This window comes from Piliocolobus tephrosceles, chromosome Y (genome assembly GCF_002776525.5).
Source record: "Piliocolobus tephrosceles isolate RC106 chromosome Y, ASM277652v3, whole genome shotgun sequence".
NCBI lineage: Eukaryota > Metazoa > Chordata > Mammalia > Primates > Cercopithecidae > Piliocolobus > Piliocolobus tephrosceles.
Genome location: NC_045456.1, coordinates 704,975 through 727,426, shown reverse-complemented (window position 1 = coordinate 727,426; position 22,452 = coordinate 704,975). Strand labels below are relative to the sequence as shown.

Below are 22,452 nucleotides of genomic sequence, written 5' to 3'. Positions count from 1 at the left end.
GATTAATCAGTGGGTGTTGTTCCATGAAGCTTTTAATCAAATCAACTCTCATCTGGATGGAGGTCAAGTTTTCTCAGATAAAAAATATCTTCAGTGTGTTGTGACTGTGTAGAATGTACTCACTCAACAAATTTGGTACCGTGCAAGGTCCTACGAAAGTTGTAACATGTAAGACTAGATATCTGTTGGGGAACATTGAGGGGAAACTGGTGACAACCTGGAAAGGTCAAGTGTTTCAGGGTAATGAACACTGAAGTTGAAGCTTCAGGAACTGGGTCTTGCTACCAGACTTTCTTGCCTCATGGGAACTCCACCAGCCCCGATCAGAATTTTCATCAGTAAAACAAGGACGAAAATATTCCAAGTTTCTGAGCAAGATTAACTAAAATATCCTAAGGAAGAACATCTAACCCAAGTGCGCAATTCATGGTTTTAACAAAACAAAGTTTCTTCAGCTGTAAAATAAAGGTCATAATAACCTCTCTGACACTCCAAGGATGTTGTCATCAGGCCAAAAGTTGGTAAAGAAGCACAGGGTATTATTATCATCAATGAATAAATGTGGCATGAACGGCACCCTGAACTTAACATCCCTTGTTTTTTCTGTTGTAGAGGCGAACTGCTCCATGGAATACCCCTTTTCTCCTAGCCCTCAGAAGAATCACAGGCATGGGCAAGAAGAAATGATGGTATGCAGTTTTTGATATGATGAAATAAACATTACTGTGATAAGATAGTTTAAGTGCTATAAATCTACATGCATACAAATTTTCTTCGGACGCATTGCAGAAAACAAAGTATTACTTCCACATAAGCCTATGGACCAACATTTTGTCAAATGTTAGCTGATCATGGTTCTTTTTAAAGCAAATCCAGTTTACAACAATTTGTCTGCAGGGTGTACCAATGCTGGGGATGCTCCACCTCATGTCCCCTCAGCCCACCTTTAAATAAACATGTAGGTGTACTGAACACTTCCTAGTATGCTGATAACCATCCACTGCAAGCGCCTCTTTTCACTGCTTCTCCATGCAAGGGCTTTCTCTGCAACTGTGGGAGCTTGCCCAGCCTGCTTGTTGGGAAGCCTAGAAGCCTCTGAAACTTACCCGCCCTAGGGATTACCCTCAACCAATAACGGCTGAGAGTTGGCAGATAAATATTTTGTATTACTTTGTTCTTTGATGGAATTATTCTGAAGCATGCTCTACATGGTTCCTCAGAGGGTCCTCAATAGGACTGAGGCCTAGGAGTCCACTGAGATAACCTGCTTATTAAAATTCTTTTAGGGATTTTTCCCTTCTCTGTCTCACTTCCCCTCCTTTCTTGAATGCACTTCTTATAATTAACTACCTGAACCCACTTCTCGTCTCGTGATATACTTTTGGGAGAACCCAAGCCAACATAGAATTCCTGGAATTGTTCAGTTCATAATGCACAACTTCCAATTATAATGGCATAATAATGACTACTCTAAAAAAAATCGCCCTGTACTCTGTAGGAAGAGGAGATGCCTATTTTTAAATATCTCTTAAGGGGAAAAGTCTAAAATCAAGGATACATTTCATTGTATGGAGAGTGTGATCTGTTTAGAATATCAATATTTAGATTTTAAACTACATTTGAACATTAGGCCACACTAATGCCCACTAACTTTTGAGGGTCATTTACTTTAAAAGCAACCAGTTGAAAGATTAAGTAATTTAATTTGATAGATGGCTTTGTGCCTGAAGTGCTTTAACACCTTTTGATCCTAATTGCCTGTATTGAAGGTGTTAAGTTTGACTTGCTGAATAAAGCCTAGAAGGAGTTAACATTTCATTTGAGTGACCTACAAATGCCCCCCAGCCAAGCCTCTTGGAGTGCTTCTAATGGACGCTAAATTATACAGCCCAAGTGATTAGCTATTTTAGATACTGAATTAGTAAGGATGCTAGACCATAAGCTCAATGAGGAAAAGAGCTGCACTTGTCTTACTTACCTTTCCACCTTAATATGGTGCCTTGTACTTACTAAGCGTTCAACAAAATTTTCTTGAATAAATGAACACATGGCAACTTCCATTTAAATGACTTTTATTATCCTCATATGAGTTAAGATGGGAGAAGATTTGGCATCTAAATGGTTGCCAAACTAAGGAGAATATACTATCACACATCTATCCATTATCTTCACTGTGAAGTTATAAAGTCAGAAAGCTACCCCACTCTTTTCTGGTCCATTTACATATCATATCTGGGAAGTGAGAAGCAAGACAAAGTTGAAAGATTGCAAGATATAAGAGTGATCCCTAAAAGAAACACTTCACCCATATAAATACTTGCCTAAACTCACTATAGTCTGTTCTTTCAGAAGAATCGGTGTGAAGGAATCATGGGACTTCAGGTCAGAATGAATTTTGTAGGATATTCTTTATGCTATGTTAGGGGAAAAAGGGAGTTCAGGCAGTATCGACTTCATACTCGCAGCAAGTATGCAACAGCTAATCAATCACTATAGATCATCATCTTTTCTTGGGGTGCACACATATTATCTTATTGGTTTGCAAGTGGTGTACCTTGGATAATTTTAGATTTGAGATCAGTCTCAATGTAACAATGACTTAGCAAAGTGCAAAATAATAAAAACTTAGCAATATGGACATGTTTTGCATAATAATTGAATTTGAATAGGACTCAGTATTCTCCCAGATTGTACATCAGTCCTGACTTGGTCTTGTTAATTTTTGCTATGCACCCTCCATCCAAATCTCATTACATTAGACTCAGAAATTTTGAAATGTTGTCTGCTAATATCTAGGTAATCATTCTTTTGTTCTATATAAGACTGTTAGAATTTGTATTTTTGCTGTGATGCTTGCTATACTCAGTTCACAGAAACCTAAAGTGTTATCATCAACATCTGATAGTATGAACTTCAGGGTTTGTTAGACAAATCACTGAAGTGTGTGAGATAAAGAAAAGGAGAAACAAGGGCTTTGACTTGGCTATGTATACATAGTGAAGGGAAACTTCCCCATAAATGGAAGATCCAATCATTTTGGAATTTTACTTGAAGAGAAATTACAAACCTTCAGCAATTTTAAAGCCTCAATTCCTGACTCTTTCTATCCAGTTCAATCCTTAAAGCTATGCTTTAACTGGAGCTCAGGACATCCTGGGAATATCCAGATTGTCTCTCTGATTCTCTGCCACTGCTCTGTGAATAAGAACTGCCAAAGATTTCTTACATCGTTAGCACTCACTGGCCCACTCTGACTTGCTCTTCTGGCTCTTTACAAATGTATATGCTTTGCCTGAAATTGGAAAGCACTTTCTCTTAATTTTCTCTGCATTAAGCAAGTGTTTCCCTGACAGATGCAGTTTGTCCAGGCCTGTTTTTAAGAGCTCCCCCTGCTGGCAACTCTGTTTAAACAGTTGGTTGGCCTCTCTAGGCCCTGGCTACTATAAAGCCACTTCACCTGTCAGCTTAGAAGAGCTGTCTGTGATTCCATAAGGCCCCAGTCAGGCACTCACATTTACACAAGGACAGCAGCAGCAATTTAGCCTTTAACTATTAGCCTACCATAACAGATTGCATTATCAACAGCCGCTCCAACACTCAGAATGGTAAGATGCAACCTAGGTTCATTTCAAGGGATGCTGAGAGCCTGCTGAACATGGCAACTTTGCCTTATAGGAGATAAAAAGCTTCTCCTTCAGTATCTGTACTTAACAAGGTTGACCATCTTGTTTTTGTCTGCTTTATCTCACATACTTTTCTTATTTAATAAGCAAACGTGATGTTAATAGGTATTAACATTGCCAACATTTCCAGTTTTTCTTAAGTGGTTTTAAAAAGGATCACAGAAAAAGGACAAATTCTAAAGGTCGTGTACCAGAACACAAGTAGGCATGCTTTGCATGATAATTAAATTTCTATAGGATTCAGTATCTTCCCGATATGTAGGAGATCAGTCCTGAGTCAATCTAAAAACACTGAGGTATTTTTAGAAAAAACAGGACGGGCACGGTGGCTCACGCCTGTAATCACAGCACTTTGGGAGGCCAAGGCGGGTGGATCATGAGGTCAGGAGTTCGAGACCAGCCTGGCCAACACAGTGAAACCCGTCTCTACTAAAAATACAAAAATTAGCTGGGCGTGGTGGTGCACACTTGTAATCCCAGCTACTCAGGAGGCTGAGGCAGGAGAATCGTTTGAACCTGGGAGGCGGAGGTTGCAGTAAGCCAAGATCGCGCCATTGCAGACCAGCCCAGGTGACAATGCGAGACTCTATCTAAAAAAAAAAAAAAAAAAAAAGGAAAAAGAAAAAACATTTAAAAATCTGAAGAATAAAATATTTATTTTGAAAGGGGGCAAAATGTTGCCGGTAATTAATAATATGAGTTTTCCAGAGTATTACTAAACGTTGCAAATTTGAATGGTCTGACTTTGTTTCACAATCCTTTGCTGAAAAAACAAATTTATGTATATTTATATAAGAAGTCTTACTGCTCATTCATGGATTCATAAAAGGAAGTATATAGTCTTAACTGTAATGATTATTTGAAGGCCACAGGGCTGGAAATCAGCAGATCTGTGTTTTATGTTCCGTCCTAAAGACATATTTTTTGGCTTTTTTTAAAGCCACTTAGTGGGCCTCATTACCCATATGTAAGAGGCAAAGATGGTAAATCCTAAGGTCTTTGGCAACTCTATAGTCTGGTGATTCTACAATTACTATAGAGTAAAAAAAAAAGCAGTTTGTAAAAGCACTGCTTCTACTCTGTCTTCAGTCAGATTCCCTGAAAGGACAGCCAGAGATAAGGACTTTTGTGTAAGTAATTTCCTGAGGGAGGGTTTTCAGGAGAAACCTGTAAGGGAATGGGTTTAGAAAGATAGGGCAGGGGAAAGAGCTAGGCAAAGATAAGATTTTAGAAGACTAGCCTCAGCCTGATCCCACAGGGAGCTCTGGAGCATCAACTGTATCACTGAGTTTTTCCCACCTTAAAGAAGGCAAGGTGGGCTTTTGTATCTCCATATTGATAAGACTTTTGCCAAGGACCACATTGGAAAATGGAGGCAGAGCTTCCCAGACTTTCATGAATGGGGCAATCCTCTGGAGAAGTGAACGTGAACTGTTAGCAGTCAGCACCACAGAAGCTAGGGGGTAGTTGGCCTGGCCCGATAAAGGGGATCTGGATGAGGCACACACAGCATCTGTTAAACACTATTTCTTCTTTTCTCAATCTAATTTAAATATCAAATAGTATTACCAGGTTACAAAACATTCATATTATTTATCTCACTGGACCTTATAATTTTTCACATAGTAGGCATTTGATAGATACAAGTTAAAAGGACCGGTTATTGTGTTTTACAAAGAAGGATAAGCTCTTATACAGCTGTAAATTACTTTTATTGCTATTTAATTGAGAAAATATATTGTAGGAAGTGGTTATTCAATGAGAAAGCAGAAAATGGAACGCTGGAACTCAAAAATTAAGGCTTCCTGGAAAAAAAAAATTCTCTATTCTTTAGTGGAGGATGAAGATTTAACATTAAGAATGGCCTGTCCTCACAAGTAAAATTGAAGTTAAAGTAACCTTGAATTTTTAAAATTTCTATCAAGGGATCTTGTTCCAGGAATTGGTATTACACTTAGACTTGATGATTACCGGGTAAAGAACATTCATTAGAACTTCAACAACAACAAAAAAGATAGAGTATAATTACGGCTCATAATCATTTGTTTTTGTTTAAAAAATAAAAGTCTGCCCACAGTGGTAGAGATTTCTACCTATAAAATGTTCCCCTGAAACAGACTACTTCTTGAAATATGATTTAGGGGTTTAATTCTTTTATTAGTCTGTTTTGCATTGCTATAAAGGAACATCTGAGACTGGGTAATTTATAAAGAAGAGAGATTTACTTGGCTCATAGTTCTGTGGGCTATACAAAAGGCATGGCGCCAGCATCTGCTTCTGGTCAGGACCTCAGGAAGATTTTACTCTCAGTGGAAAGTGAAGAGGGAGCAGGAGTGGCACATAGCGAGAGAGGGAGCAAGAAAGGGGAGGGAGGCGCCAGACTTTTTTTAATAACCAGCATTGCTGTGAACTAATAGAATGTGAAGTCACTCATTACTGCATCAAGCCATTCATGAGGGATGGGTCCCCATGGCCCAAACACCTCCCACCAGGCCCCACCTCCAACCCTGGGGATAACAATTCAGAATGAGACCTGAAGGGGAGAAATATTCAACTATATCAGTTCTTTAACACTCAACTTGTTTAAAACATCATCAATACCATTTTAAGCTGTCAATAGTGGCATCGGTCTTCTAATGCAGCAAGACTGGAGAATTTTTTTTTAAAAAAAAAAGGAAACGTAGCAGAGATCATGAAGGAACCGTGTACAAGAGGACAGGCACAGGGAAACTGGATGCAGTAAAGACAAATGTGGTTGATTTCACCATGTTGTCTTGGAGAGTTCTAAAGGATTTTTTTAGTAAAGGTCTTCAGTCTGTTTCAGGTCATAGACCCCTTTGAGAATTTGATGAAAGTTATCAAATTCTTCCCTATGGGGGAGGAAAGTCCCCAAATGCCTTATTACTTCCCTCCCCAAAAGGGAAAACGTACATGCACACAAAATTTTGCTATCAGATTAGAGTAATTACAGAACAGTGAATCCCTCCACAAATCACTACCGTGCAGAGAAGTATCAGTATGTTTGAGACTACAAAAAAGAAATGACAGGGATACGTCAGAAGGAAGTTCTGTTCCGAATACTATCTATTTTTTCTTTTACTTAGAGAAAGTAGCTCTCAGGTATGATGATGTTTATGAAGCTTAAATGAATAATAAATACAGTGCAACATATCTAACACTATATTCACAAAGGTTGTTTCATGAGGAAAAAAAGGTAATTATAGTTGGAGTTTCATTAAGAGGACCAAAGATATATTTCATGAGTGAGTAGGCTGAGATCACATTTCTAAACCAGTAAGAACAACCCATTAGGATTTTTTCACAGTAAAATTCTGCTTTCCTTTGGTTTATTTATTTATTCATTTTGAGATGGAGTCTCACACTATCACCCAGGCTGCAGTGCAGGGGCATAATCTTGGTTCACTACAACCTCTGCCTCCCGGGTTCAAGGGATTCTCGTGCCTCAGCCTCCCAAGTAGCTGGGAATACAGGCACGTGCCATCACACCCGTCTAATTTTTGTATTTTTAGTAGAGACCAGGTTTCGCCACCTTGGCCAGGCTGGTAACGAACTCCTGACTTCAGGTGACCACCTGCCTGAGCCTCCCAAAGTGCTGGGATTACAGGTGGGAGCCACTGCACCCAGCTGAGCCACCATGCCTGGCCTTTCCTTTTAAAGTATCAAATCACACTTTGTTTAATGACTTACTTTCTCGACATCATTACAGCCTCTCTGTTAACCCCGGAAGCAGTGTGCCAAAGATGCCCTTTGCAAAGCAAATACTTCCTCTAGCTCTCCCACTTTTGAGAAAAGTTAAGAAAGACTAGTCTGATTTACACTGATACTGACCTTTATGTATTCCAGCTCTATTTTTAACCACTAGCTTTTTGGGGACCTCCAAGGTCCCTTGCCTCTTTCTAGAACCTGTCTGTTGTCTTAGTCTCTCTTCCTAGAACCTGGCTTTCTTCCACATCTTTATATCCAGCTACTTTGTTTTGGGTTATTTGGAGACCACAGATCTCCAGCAGGGTCTTTAAGCAGGATTCTGGAAACAGCTCCAATTCAAAATTTAAAAATCATAATGTACTCTTAAGGCACAGTGTTCATATGTGAAGCAAATCTAGTCGCTTCAGATTTTCATTTCTATTTGAATTGCATGTAAGAGGACACTTTATCGTTGCAAGATTCACTTATATGCTCCGCAGTGCTCACGCACTCCATGTGCAGATTAGGAGCCAGACTAATTCTTCTTTCCTCCCAAATTATTAAAACAGGTAATGCACTTTTATTAATGTTAGAATCAACTGAAATAATTCTGGAAAATTAATGCTCTAAATGAATGCAATTTCAGAGCTCGGTGAGTACATTATAGGCTTATTATTCTTACTATGTACGGGATGTTAAATTCAGCAGTTTTGATTTTCATAGAAGACTAGGAATAATTTCTCTATCTTGTCTGCATGATAACCTGGCCGCTTGGCACTCTTCCTGAAATGAAGAGGTAGCATTGTACCTTGGAATGCCATAATCTTTTATGAGATACTCAGTTAAAATATCAGAGGGCAATATGAAAGGGTTTTGATTATTAGATTTTCTAAGCCAAGCCAAGACATGTAGCATACATGCACCCCGTTTTTCTGTCTTACTCTCTCTCTTACAAACACACACATACAAATATAAATAATATACCGAAGTGTATATTACACTAAGCATTGTACAAAGCTTGAGATATATCTATGGTAAAAAGAGAACAGACTCTGTCTTTCCTCATGGAGACTGTTTTCTAGCGGATGAAACAAAGAGAACACGCAGAAGGACATAACAGGAAAAAAGATGAGATGCAGTAGGTTCATAATTTGGTAGTGGAAGGAAGATGGAATTTCCACTTAACATTTATTATTTTCTTTAAGAAAGCATGAGATGAGGTCATAATCTCGGAGTAAAGAGGAAGGATACAAGTAAGGAGATTTAAAGAGGGAAGAGAACGACTAAACTAGTTATTTGAGGACTTGAATAATATAGAGTTACCGAGCTTGCAAAGGGTCTGTTTAGGTTAGAGCTAAGGAAGTTAACGTGAAAGAAACCTGCCTGGTTTCATGATCCTCTCCAGCAAAGTGGCTGGGATGGAAAAGGTAAATGGTTGGTTTAAGTAGGTTAGGGGGTTTTCAAGGGAAATACAATGAAATGAGATGGAAGTCCTTTTTTTATAAAGGACCAATGGGATTAGGTTAGTCAGGATGAAAGTGATAAAAAGGGAAATGGTAGATAAAGAACAATCAATCTATCAATAGAAACAATGGACTGGAGGTAATAATTGTTGTAGTTTAAGTTTTAGAGCAAAATATCTGGATGGCAAGAAGGCTATGGTTAGGAAGTAGAATATTTCAACTGTTGATTTTGGAGTTAGTGTAGATTTTGAGGCCCTGGTTCAAGCTGGCGTGGAGGGATGGAATAGGTCAGTGGTAATGAGGATGGGTCAAAGAATTCAGAGTGAGTTCTTAGCCACTTGGATGTTGAAATTGCCAAAATAATAACAGTGACTGGAGAGTGAAAGAAGAATGCTAACTAGGCGATATATTCTTCAGTTAATGAAGGGAATGACCAAGAAATTTAAAGGAGTAGCAATAAGAAAGTAGAAAAGGCCAGATGGTTTGCCCCTCAAAGAACAAAGAATTTTATATGTTTGTTTGTTTTTTTAATACAAAACAGTAGGTAACATCAAGGTCTGGAATTGCAAATGGAGAGAAAGGGGAGGTAAATGTCCTGAAATATTAGAGAAAGACAGTACAGCTTTGTTTTAGAGGATTATAGGATCCACATCCTTTGAGGACAGCCAAGTTTCAGTAAAGGTAAATAGGCAATCAGCCCAAAGAGGTTGTTTTAGCGTGCCAAATAGTTATGTGTGTGAGTGAGTGTGTGTGTGCACGCGTGTGCATAAATATACATGGACTTTTATCATGGCTAAAGAATTTATCATGGCTAAATTCTTCTGGTTTTCAAAAACTTGGTAGATAACAACAGTATTTCCCAATGGATTATTTTATTTCTTGAACATATTTGCATAAGTTTCAACCAATTGTCAACAGGCATACTTGTAGAATGAAACCATGCATTTTAATCCTTTAGGGTCTTATACTAAATGGCAAAGCCAATCATGCCCTGGGTGCTATAAAACACTACTTAAACTTGTGCTTATCTGTCTCCTAAGTGGAGGACTTTGCATCTTCACTGATACAGACCAGTGGTTTTCAAACTGAGCACCAAGGATTTTTAGGGATATTGGTGCATTGGGGACCATTGTGGAAGATTATTGAGGTGAAGCGGGATGTCAAACAAGTTGGTGTCTGGACCTATCCCACGTGTATTTAACCAGAACAGTTCCATATTCCTTTTGTATATCGAGTTTCCACGTTGTGTTCTGAGAAAGGTTTACTCTGTTTTAAAAAATAAGCGTGGAAATTTTAGACTGGAATGATGAATCTCAGAAGATGCTACTAATCTGTGTAGAGAGTGAGCTATAGATAGCCTTTATTCTTTTACTTGGAGCTGTCATACTTCATAACTTATCAGTGTAATTTCTTCATTCATAAACCTGGTGATAATAATGCTTGCCCAAGGTTGTTGAGAGGTCTAATGAGATAAAACATGGAAAAGTGCTTTGTTTGACATAAATTTGATGACTTCTAATCATTGACTAATAAGTCAGTGATCACTTAGAGACCTGGATATACTGAGGGCCAATGATGAACCACACCACAGTTCCATCCTTTGAATCTGTCCTTATTTGTGGAATACAAGATGGAAATAATTCCAAAATCAAATGTCTCTGAAAGCCATCTTTTCAATAATTTTTTTTTTTTTTGGAGACGGAGTCTCGCTCTGTCGCCCAGGCTGGAGTGCAGTGGCCGGATCTCAGCTCACTGCAAGCTCCGCCTCCCAGGTTTACGCCATTCTCCTGCTTCAGTCTCCCCAGTAGCCGGGAGTACAGGCGCCCGCCACCTCGCCCGGCTAGTTTTTTGTATTTTTTAGTAGAGACAGAGTTTCACCGTGTTTGACAGGATGGTCTCAATCTCCTGACCTCGTGATCTGCCCGTCTCAGCCTCCCAAAGTGCTGGGATTATACAGGCTTGAGCCACTGTGCCCGGCCTCAATAATGTTTTAATGCTGTGTCTTTGGGCTTTGTCAAATATCTGCATGTGAAAAAGTAAAATGAAGGACATTGTGTACCTTTCTAAACCCATTACTGGAAACATGATCTATTATGTTGTTCCGTATTCCTTGTATAAAGATTCATATTATAGTTCTTTCAGCACCAGGAAAAAGGTGTATCCCTTATGTAGAAAATGTAGGTTTCTGTTGATCTGATTGTATATTCTATTGTGTTTTGCTTTTTGCTTTAACTGCCTGAAAATTCAGAATAAAACCTAATGCTCTGTCATGGTATCCAGGGTCTTCCTACTCTAAACCTCTCTCTTACTTTATCTGAATGTCTCTCTCTTTCTCAAACTCTCTCCACACACATAAATATACACAATTACATTATCTACTTCTAGCAACCATATAACAAATGGATCACTTATTTTCATCTTCCCCCATTATTTCCTTAATTTTAAAAGTTGAATTTACGTATTAAGTTAATTTGACCTATTTCATTTTTATACAAAGATAACTGACCCCTTTTCTATGTATACATATTTTTATCAAGATATAGTTGTTGAGCTATTTAATTTTTCCATCAACTTACTTGTTCAGAAGTATATTCATTGAGACACAATGATATGTGTGTATGTGCATATAAATGTGTGTATACGTATATGTATATGTACGTGTGTGTATATGTGTGTATGTGTGTAAAACGGAGATGTGTAAGACCTCAATGAATTCACACTGTATTTTGTTATGATATAGAAATAATATGTAACCATACTATAAGCTCTCTAACAAGCGTCAGCAAACTATGCCCTAAGGAGATTTTTCTATAAGTAAAGTTTTATTAGAAAACAGTCATATCCATTTTTTACATATTGTTTATGACTGCTTCGGCAATACAACAACAAAGTTGAGTAGTTGTGACACAGAAATTATGGCCCTCGAAGCCTCAGTTATTTACTCTCTGGCTCTTTATAGAATGTTGCTGAGCCCTGATCTATAGGCATTTGTTACTGTATACATACTTTCGTACCTGGAGCAGTGGAAAAACTCTTAGTAACCTGATTAGATAACAACCGCCAGGTTTTAGTCTTTATCTTATATGTGCAAGATTGATTAAGAGGTTTTTCACTGAGCAGATAACGTGGTGTCGGTAGTGGGGGGTGCTGTGTCTAGCTCCCTTAAGGCTGCATTGGAAAGGGCAGTGATTGGGGGGTTGATTGCAGTGGCTCTGTGTGAAGTACAAAAGATTGCCTTGAGATAGCTTGTGCAAACAAATAACAATAAGAGTAGTTACTATTTTTGAGCACTTACCATGTGTTAGATGTTGTCCTAAAGAATATCCAAACATGAGTTAATTCAATCCTCAGAATTGTCAGGTAACACATCTGGTATAATAGTATCTACATTTTGGGGATGAGGAAATGGAAGCTCAAGAAGATGCTGTATCTTGCCAATGATCATGGAGCTAGTTAGTGGTGGAAATAAGATTCAAATCAAACTATCTCATGACTTCAAAACTCAAGTTCTCACCTGAGTTATACAGTGTGTCTGCTTTGGGGCCTTGCTCAGACCCTCTGAATAGTGCCTATCACATTATTGTAATTCTCATACTCATTTATTCCCTGTATCTGTGGGCACCTAGAGGCAGGGACTCCTTAATATTCATCTTGGTATATCTGGTACCTAGCAAAGGGTCTCTCAATGAAATGGCTTACTGGTATGTAATCGAGGAAGTTTTTCTGGAGGAATACTGGCTGGACCTGCCTGAAGGCGGGGTAAGAGTCACCTCCCCACCCCTATCACCAGGCAAAGGAAGGAGAGGAGTGGCCCAAGAAAGTTGGGAGGGAAAGCTTTCCACATCTTGGTATACTCAAAAATTTTTTAAGATACAAAAATGTCCGCCCATAAATTGTGCAGTTGGAAGCTATTCCCTGTATTAGCATAATGTTATTTATTCTTACGTCTACAACTCTTCTGCTGATTAAATAGAATTCCAGAAGATGAAAATAAATTGTCATAATAATGAATATTTTTGTCAGTTTAATATTGGAATTATAAACTATTCCCAATTGTCTTTTCCTTCATATTAATTTTCATATGCAACTAGAATACAGTTGCCTGGTCAATGATATTCTCATACAAGGAAAACCTTCAGTTTAGAAACTTATTTCTAAATGTCACTATTCATAAGATTATATTTTTAATATGAATTTCAGCATTTTCTCAGGTACTGGCAAGAAATAAACAATTATATATTTTTCCAAATAAATTCACAAATTTGCACAAAAAGATTAAGGAATATATAAACCAATATGTCAAATATTTTCAACTGATTCTACAACGGATATACGTCTGGTACAACAAAACCTTATTTTTTATTAAAAGAAATTTAAGCCATATTTGATCCACTCATTTCAGGGATGGCACAGTTATTTGATATGGTTCCTAGGTACTGTAAATTGCTTCTAAAGTCATGGTTGCACAATAACTGTCAGTATCTTTTCTCTAGGAGCTCATTGCAAATTAGTAATTAAAAGAAAATGAAAGCATAAAGAAATATGATGAAATAGGCAGACATTTTTGGGGGAAAGGGTAAACTTTCTAGTCACATCTACAAAAATTAAAAGTTTGTTTTTCTCAAATCTATCTCTTCCAAAAGAATAGGATCTAAATAGTCTAGGTTTTGCTAATGCTTACTTATGCCTCCAAAAAAATTCTTGAAATATATGTTATAATAAGGAATATTAAATAAAATGGTCATTAAATATTTGAAGTATACTTTTATAAAAAATAATATTCTCGACTTTTTCTTAAGTGGTAAGGAGATGTCTCAGAATATTCTGAATTGGAAGCAATTTTACATTGTCAAATACTACTTTAAATATGCTCTAATAATAGACATTAAACTTATTATGCTATAAAATGTAAGTACCAGCACGAAAAATCAAGCATATTTGCAAGCACTAAAAACATCCATTGTCTACAATTTGCATAGTTAACAAAGATACCTCACAGCTTATTTTTGTTTTAAGCAACATGAAACATTCGTGCAATGTTTTCGTTAGTATATTCTTGCTAGAGTCACGACATCTAATCTTGAAAATAATTATTTTAATGTAACAAACCAATCCAGTACTCTCATTTTGCAGTGGTTGTGGCTTTTTACAAATAGCCTTAACAAAAAAGAAGTCACCTGAAGAGTGACTCATCTAGGTATACACTGTAGAGGACACAGCATGTAATGGCTGAAACAAAGCTAAATTGGGGACAGCGGCTTCTGATTAGACACGAACAAACGGCTGAAGCTAGATCCAGCTGCACATATTTCATTAGGAAGAGCAAACACAAACATGGGGAATGACTTTTTTCATTCTTTTATAATTAATACATTTTAAATAAATTTGAACAAAGCAAAACAAATACTACATTGTTTGAGTGAGAAAGAGATTTTTTGTGGTAGCATGCAGCACTTGAGGCAGGTGACTTCATGCGTGACTGTAGGTTCTGAATCAAATGAAAAGTGCTTAGTCACCTATTACCGAAAAATGATGCTGTGGGAACTGAGGGATAATACAGACCACAAATTGATCTCCCTTAATAAAATTCTCAGATTCTTTGTATCAATATATATTTTCATCTGGACTATCATTTACCACTCTCACTCCATTCCTCAACAAAAACAAAAGGAAAATCCCCATCATGCCTTGTGATGATCTCCTCTTATTAATATGTATTAGTGATACCAGCTAATGCCCTAATTATACAATCTTGGACTTGCATCATCTTGGACTTCTCCTTTCCCTTATATCCTTTGAATAATTAAAACCTATCACTTTTTCTTAAAATCATTTAGGCAGTAGAGATAAGTGTTTAAGTTAATGGGTTTTGAAGGCAGGAATGCATCATTTGAATCCAAGTTGAAACTCCTAGTAACAGTGTGACCTTAGGTAGATTCCTAAATCTTAGCTTGCTCATCTATGGAGCTAACAATACCCAATGACACAGAACTGTAGCAAAGGTTAAATAAAATACTGCTTGCCTAATAGTGAGGGGCCTGAAGCAAAGAATGCATTCAGTGATGCACATACTGAAGATATACCTACTCCTTTTCGCCCAATCTGCTCCTAAGTTCTATAACACACACACACACACGTGTACACACACACTCTTGGATAGCCTTCTGTATCACACATATTACTTTTTGTACTGGGTTGAGTAGTGACCCCAAAAAATCCACACCCACCTGAAATCTGTGAATACGACCTTATTTGGAAATAGAGTCTTTGCAGATTTAATTGGTTAAGATGGGGTTATACTAAATACTAGTGTGGGTTTTAAATCCAATGACTGGAGTTCTTACAAGAAGAGGGAGTTAATGTAGAGCCACAGACACAGAGAGGAGAATGCCACATGAAGATGCAGGTAGAGACTGGAGTGATGCTTCTGCAAGCCAAAGGATGCTAAGAACTGCTGGCCACCATCAGAAGCTAGGAGAGATAAATGGAACACATCTTTCCCTAGAGCCTTCGGAAAGAGCACAGCCTTGCTGAAACACTGATGTCTGACTCCTAGCCTCTAGAACTGTAAAAAAAAAATTATGTTGTTTTAAACAACCCAGTTTGTGGCATTTTATTACAGCAGCCTTAGGAAACTAATACACTCTTTATTCAGTTAATCAATGTAATTTAATTTTCCCTTCATCTCTGCCCCTGCCCCAATTTTCTTTATCTAATTAAAATGTAACATCCCCCAAAAAAGAGAAGAGAAAAAGAAATAGATGGGATACTGACAAAGGTGCCTCTCATCTTGGGAGTGTGTAACTACAAGTGAAACACTGAAGGATGGGGTAGATAGGAAAGCTCTGGTAGTGGTGCATGCTGGGAACACAGCCTTTCTTTAGCACAGTCTGCATTCCCAGCTTTCACCACTACGAGAAATTACGCAAAATAAAATACAGATGAGCCTTGAACAACAGGGGTTTCAACTGTGTGGATCCACTTATACTTGAATTTTTAAAAATAAATATGGTGGAAAATGTTTTGGAGATTTGTGACAATTTGAAAAAACAACTTGCAGATGAACTATGTAGCCCAGAAAAAAAAAAAAAAAAAAAAAGGAAAAGTTTAGTACGTCATGAATGCATAAAATATGTAGATACTAGTCTATTTTATCATTTACTACCATAAATTATACTGCAATCTATTCTAATCAGTTACAATTTATCAAAACTAACACACACAAACATTTACAGACCATACATGGTACCATTTGCAGTCGAAAGAGATGTAAACAAATGTAAAGATGCAGTATTAAATCATAACTGCATAAAATTAACTATAGTACACACTGTACTACTGTAATATTTCACAGTCACCTCCTGTTGCTATCGTGGCGTTCTCAAGTATTGCAAGTATCTGCTTAAAATGTCCTGGGACACTAATTCTCTCCCTGTGAGCAATTTTTCTCCAGTAAATTGTAGATGGCAGTAAAAAGTGATCTCTTGGCCGGGCGCGGTGGCTCACGCCTGTAATCCCAGCACTTTGGGAGGCTGAGGCGGGTGGATCACAAGGTCAGGAGATCGAGACCATCCTGCCTGACACGGTGAAACCCCGTCTCTACCAAAAAAACACAAAAAAATTAGCCGGGCATGTTGGCAGGCGCCTGCAGTCCCAGCTACTCAGGAGGCTGAGGCAGGTGAATGGCGTGAACCTGGGAGGGGGAGCTTGCAGTGAGCCGAGATCGCACCACTGCACTCCAGCCTGCACAACAGAGTGAGACTCTGACTCACAAAAAAAAAAAAAAAAAAAAAAAAAAAGGAGTGGGGAGATCTCTGGGCCGGGCGCGGTGGCTCAGGCCTGTAATCCCAGCACTTTGAGGCGCGGGCGGATCACGAGGTCAGGAGATCGAGACCATCCTGACTAACATGGTGAGAACCCATCTCTACTAAAAATACAAACAATTAGCCGGGTGTGGTGGTGGGTGCCTGTAATCCCACCTACTGGAGAGGCTGAGGCAGGAGAATCGCTTCAAACCAGGAGGCAGAGCTTGCAGTGAGCCGAGATTGCACCACTGCACTCCAGCCTGGGTGACAGAGCAAGACTCCCTCTCAAAAAAGAAGAGAAAAAAAAGTGATCTCTCAAAAAAGAAGAGAAAAAAAGGTGATCTCTCATGGTTGTTGCATACTTTTCATCATGTTTAGTGCAATACCATACACCTTGAATAACACCATGGGACCCATACAAAGTGTCACTAGTGATGCTGGAAGTGCTCCCAAGAAGCTGAGAAAGTCATGACATTATGAGAAAAAGTTGAGTTGTTTGATATGTACTATAGATTGAAGTCTGCAGCTGTAGTTGCTGCCATTTCAGATAGATAATTCATCAACTAAACAATGTAAACTTACAGTATCAATAAATACAGTACAGTATTGTAAATGTATTTTCGTTCTGATTTTCTTAATATTTTCTTTTCTCTAGCTTACTCTACAGTAAAGATACAGTACATAATACACATAACTTATAAAATATCTGTGAATCGACTGTTTTGTGATCAGTAAGACTTCCAGTCAACAGTAGGTTATTAGTAGTAAATGCTTTTGGAAAGTCAATAGTTATACATGGAGTTTTGACTGCTCACGGGTCAATACCCCTAACTCCGGTGTTGTTCAAGTGTCAACTGTAAATCTACTTCATTCCATTGAAGTTAGACTAGGCTAGTCTATTTTAATCTAGACACCTGGAGTTAGATTGAGCTTTGCCTTATACTGTCTTTCTGAGGAGACCAACCAGCCAATGATCCAAGGTAAGTGAATTCACTATTGGGAAAATAAAGATTTAAATAGATAAGTACTCTTCAAAATCTGTCATGCTTTCGAACACATAGAGAGTGATAATACTGTACCATATTCTGGTACACTGTGAGGCTGTTTTTCCAAAGTAGCTGCACTATTTTACATCCTTTCCACTGATGTATGATGGTTCCAATTTCTCCATATTCTCACCAACTCTTGCTAGAATATGACTGTAATTACAGTCATTCTAGCGGATGTGAAGTGGTATCCATTGTGGTTTTGATTTATATTTTCCTGATGACTCATGATGTTGAGCATCCTTTCATGTACTTATGGCCACTTACGTATCCTGTTTGGATAAATAACTATTTAATTATTTGCCCATTTTAAAATTCAATTATAGGAATTCTTTATCTATTCTGGATAAAATCCCCTTATTAGATATATGATTTGCAAATATTTTCTTCCATCCTGTGGGTTGTCTTTTCACTTGTATGATGGTATAATTTGCAACAAAAAAGTCTTTTTTTAATTTTGAGGTTGTGCAATTCATCTATTTTTTGGTATTTGTGTTTTTGACGTCATATCTAGGAAATGATTGGCTGAACCAAGAAAACAATGTTTGTTAGAGTTTTATAGTATTAGCTCTATATTTAGGTCTATGATTCATTTTGAGTTCAGTTTTGTGTATGACATGAGTTAAGGGTCCATGTATATGGATATCAGCAATATTGGTTGAAAAGATTATTCTTCCTCCATTTTATTTTTTGATGGTTGTTAATATATTTGAAAGAATGCTGTATTTAAATTTAAATATGAGTAATAAAGAATAGGGCTATAAGATTATTAGGAACAAAATTCCTGTTTATTAGGAACAAAAATTAAAATATGGTTCTAGTGAGTTTCAATTTTAGGCAACTTAATCAAATTTAACATAATACAAATAGAATATGAATTATCACAATAAGAATTGAAACTGTCTCAATACTATGAAAAAGAAATAATAAATTAATTATTTAACCTTGATTCCATAAAATTATTGTTTTAACAAAGGATTATAATGAAATATGAACAAATTATAACACACTGCAAAAGAAAATGCTAATGATTTTAGAAGTGCCTTGCACAGAGTAAAAGAGATTAAAGGTATTTTAAATTTTTTATTGTGAAATAATACCTAATTACAAAACCTTCCTACAAGTAAACTTCAGGCCTAGGGAGCTTCATTAGGAGAAGGGAAGGTCACTGATTGAATTTTCCACTTTCATTGCTTTTCACATAAGGACAGGTCTCGGACACTGTGTTAAGCATACAGAATTCAGATAAAAAGCCACCGTTTACTGGATTAATAAACCACAGGTCAGAATTTAGGGCAACCGCAGCAATGGAAGGTAAAAATTAAAATCTTGACAAAGAGAGCGATAGAGGAGAAGATCCAAATTCTGCATATACAATCTCAGCACAAATTTCTGACTGACTCCTGAACTATGTGTACTACACATGTGCAAGACAGACTCCAAACAGCCTGGCTAAAGCTAAAAGAAGTGACAGAGATTTCAGTTACTGCCTATCACAAGAGACACAATTTGGAATTTGAGTTCAACCAAGTTCACTGCCCACTTAAAGCAAAAAAGTCAACATTCTTCAGGGGAACATGACAGAATTCAATCTATAAGTGGTAACACTAATAATGTTGAGATGCAATTCAAAATTACTAGATATATGAAGACACAGTAGTTCTTAAAACTGTTCTTTAAATAAAGTGAGTGAAAATATTCTCATGATAGAACAAAAGAGAATTTCAACAAACAAATAATAGCTATTAAAAAAAACAAATAGAAACTCTAGAACTGAAACATAATAACTGAGCTAAAAATCACATAATAGAAGATGAGAGATGATATAAAAAGAGTCAGTAAATTCAGAGATACATCAATAGAAAATAGCTCATATCACTAGTTAGTTGTAGAATAATGTAACAAATTTAATTATGTGAATGTGCAGTCGTAGATGGAGAATATAAAGAATAGTACAGAAAAAAAATCTAAAAACTCTTCTAGAAATATCTGACCCTGTTCCATTCTTTTCAAAATTGTTTTAGCTATTTCTTTGCCTTTTCATATAAAGTTTAGAATTCTCTTGTTTATATATACAAAAATGTTGAACTTTTCATAGAAATTGAATTAAACCTGTATAACACTTTGGGAAGCAATGGCATCGTTACTATGCTGAATCTCCCAATCTATCAACATGGTATATCCTCCATTTACTTAGATCTTTTTTTTGATTTCTTTCATCAGAGTTGTGTAGTTTTCAGCATGCAAGTCCTGTATATTTATTGTTAAATGTATACATAAGTATTTCAGTATTAAATGAACATAAATCATATTTTGTTTTAAATTTCAGTTTCTCCATGTTCATTGCTAGTCTATAGTAATACAACTGATTTTGGTTGACTGACCTTGTATTCTGTGACCTTGCTGAAGTGACTTTTTAATTATACTAGTTTTCATATAAATTCCTTGGGGATTTCCTACATAGACAGTCATGCCATCTGCAAACAGGGACAGTTTTACTTTTATACGCAAACTTGATGCCTTTGAATTTCCATTTCTCGGCTCATTTTGCTCTCTAGGATTTCTAGATTTCTAGAATTTTCTAGAAATTCTAGTCCTAGAGAACAAAATGACATTATGCTGAATAAAATTGGTGAGAGAGGACATCCCTTCTTTGTTTCCAAGGGGAAAACATTCAGTATTTCACCATTAAGTGTGATACTAGTTTCAGGCTTCTAGTAAAATTTCTTTATCAATTTGACGAAGTTCCTAGTTGGCTGAGATTTTATATCATAAAGCGGTATTGGATTTTGTCAAAGTAATGCTCTGTATCAATTAACATAATTATGTGATTTTCTGTAGCTTGTTAATATGTGGGTTACCTTGATTTTTGAACATTGAACAAGCCTTGCATTTCTGAAATAAATCCCACTTTGTCACGGTGTATAATTTTAAATGTACTGCTGGATTGGATTTGCTAATATTTTGTTGAGGAATTTTGGATCTATGTTTATTAGGGATGCTGGTTTTTGTTTTTTGTTTCTATTTTTTTATTCTCCTGTCTTGTTTCAGCATCAAGGTAATATTGGCTTTATAAAATAAGATGGAGATATTTCTCCTATTCTATTCTCTGGGAGAGATAGTGTTAAATTGGTGTAAATTCTTCTCCAAATGTTTGATAGAATTATCCAATAAAATTATCAGGACCTAAATATTTCAAATGACATTATATCAAGTTAAAAAGTTTCTGCAAAGCAAATGACACGATCTTTTTCAGGAGTTATTAAACTATAAATTCATTTTCTTTAATAGTTATTAGACTATTCAAATTACTTCATCATAGGTGAGTTTTGTTTGGTGTCTCTTTTAAGAATCAGAAATTTTAGTATCTTTGATCTATTCATGTTTCTACATCTTTCCCTGTTAATTTGGGTAATTTATGCTTTCCTAGAAAATTGATCAGTACAATCCCATCAGCTCTCTGCTTCAGCTTTCTCCAAGTTTTTTTTGTCTATGTGTGGTCATCTGTCTTGATATAAGTTATAGATGTAGGGGTGTGTGTACACATATGTATATGTATGTATGTGTGTGTACACATATGTATATGTATATATATGTGTGTGTGTTCATATTACATATTACATAAATACATATTCAGTGTTTAAGATTTTGAATGAATGGAAAGGAAGGTAGATTTGTTAGCCTTGTCTGCTATTTCATCAAATACTCTTTATGTTTGGCCTTAGTCTGTTTTCTTAGTGTCACTGATATGGTTTGGCTGTGTCCCCACCCAAATCTCACCTTGAATTGTAATAATCCCCACGTGTCAAGGGCAGAGCCAAGTGGAGATCATTGAATCATGGGGACAGTTTTCCCCATACTGTTCTCATGATAGTAAGTCTCACGAGCTCTGATGGTTTTATAAATGGGGGTTCCCCTGCACAAGTTCTCTTGTCTGCCAGCACGTAAGACATGCCTTTGCTTCTCCTTTGCCATCTGCCATGATTGTGAGGTCTCCCCGGCCATGTGGAACTGTGAGCCCATTAAACCTCTTTCCTTTATAAATTACCCACTCACAGGTATATCTTTATTAGCAGCATAAGAACAGACTAATACAGTCACCATCCTACTGTATGGTGAAATCTAAGTGCCAAGGCCAATCCTAAGCATTGCCTCTTTTCTGAAGACCTTTGCAATTCTTCTAGTAGTTGGATGCTCCCTTATGATTTTGCCATCATTATCATTGTATTTTTCACATTGTAACGCGATGATGGCTTTTCCACACTGATGTCCTCATTAGGCTTTGAACCCCTTGATACTAGGGATCATGCAATTCCCAGTTTGCACTTCCAAAGTATAGTTCTATTCAGTTATCAAGGAGTCTATCAATGTATTTATTATTCTGTGTATAAATAGTGTGCTTTTTTGGTAAATTCTCTTGTGATATAACTATACAGACAGATGCATTTTTAATATTAATTTAACTAATTTGTTCAATTTTATTCTTATCTTAACTTACGCTGAATAACCAGAATCAGTAAAATAGTTTCCATCAAAACAAATGCCTTTATGAAATGTAGATTATTTACTTGCTCATGTAGTGCGGCTGTTTCATAACCAGCGTAAAGACTCTAGTAAACTACCAAGGATATTGACAGAGTGCTAACTTTGTGGCTGGGATTCAGTACTTGCATTTAATTTTTCCATGAACCATATGCGCTCAATTATGACTAGAACTAGCTCAGTCACTGGGTAATTAGGCATTTTCTTA

General features: G+C 36.9%; 1 long non-coding RNA gene across 2 annotated transcripts in view; it reads right to left on the bottom strand.

Moving 5' to 3' along the window:
* Positions 1-22,452, bottom strand: part of LOC116418598 — a 916,691-nt gene that overhangs the window by 359,707 nt on the left and 534,532 nt on the right. Inside the window, exon 3 of one of the 2 annotated variants that reach the window (XR_004228701.1) lies at positions 7,191-7,194. The exons of the other annotated variant lie outside the window; for it this stretch is intronic. This is a non-coding gene — a long non-coding RNA (uncharacterized LOC116418598). The remainder of the gene's footprint in view (positions 1-7,190; positions 7,195-22,452) is intronic. 2 annotated transcript variants of the gene reach the window in all.